Raw genomic sequence first — 536 nt, 5'->3', positions numbered from 1 at the left:
AGGGAACGCCTCACATTATCCTTTATCGTTGAGGTGATTAGGAAGGCTATGTGGAGTATTGCTGATGATAAAGCCCCTGGCTTAGATGGCTACAATAGCAGGTTCTACAAAGCTATGTGGTCTGTGGTAGGCCCCGATGTTGTTATTGCCATTCAAAATTTCTTTGTAGCGGGGAGGATCTCGAAAGCATGGATCCTTACTACTATTACTCTAATTCCTAAAATCTCCTCTCCCTCTGCCCCAGGTGATTATAGGCTTATCTCTTACTGTCATGTTATTTAAAAATGCATTTCTAAACTTGTATGCTCTAAGCTGAAACGGGTCCTTGGAGATATCATCAGTCAATCGCAAGGTGCCTTTGTTTCTCGTAGGAATATTGCACATAACATGCTCTTATGTCGATGATTGTCAAACACTATACTAGGAAGAACTGCTCACCTAGTTTCTTGATTAAAGTGGACCTACGCAAAGCCTATGATACACTAGAGTGGAACTTCATCCGGGATATGCTTATGGCTCCGCGCTTTCCAACCCAC

This window comes from Amaranthus tricolor, chromosome 3 (genome assembly GCF_026212465.1).
Source record: "Amaranthus tricolor cultivar Red isolate AtriRed21 chromosome 3, ASM2621246v1, whole genome shotgun sequence".
Taxonomy (NCBI): domain Eukaryota; kingdom Viridiplantae; phylum Streptophyta; class Magnoliopsida; order Caryophyllales; family Amaranthaceae; genus Amaranthus; species Amaranthus tricolor.
The sequence above is the reverse complement of the archived record's forward strand: the minus strand, read 5'-3'. Positions refer to the sequence as shown.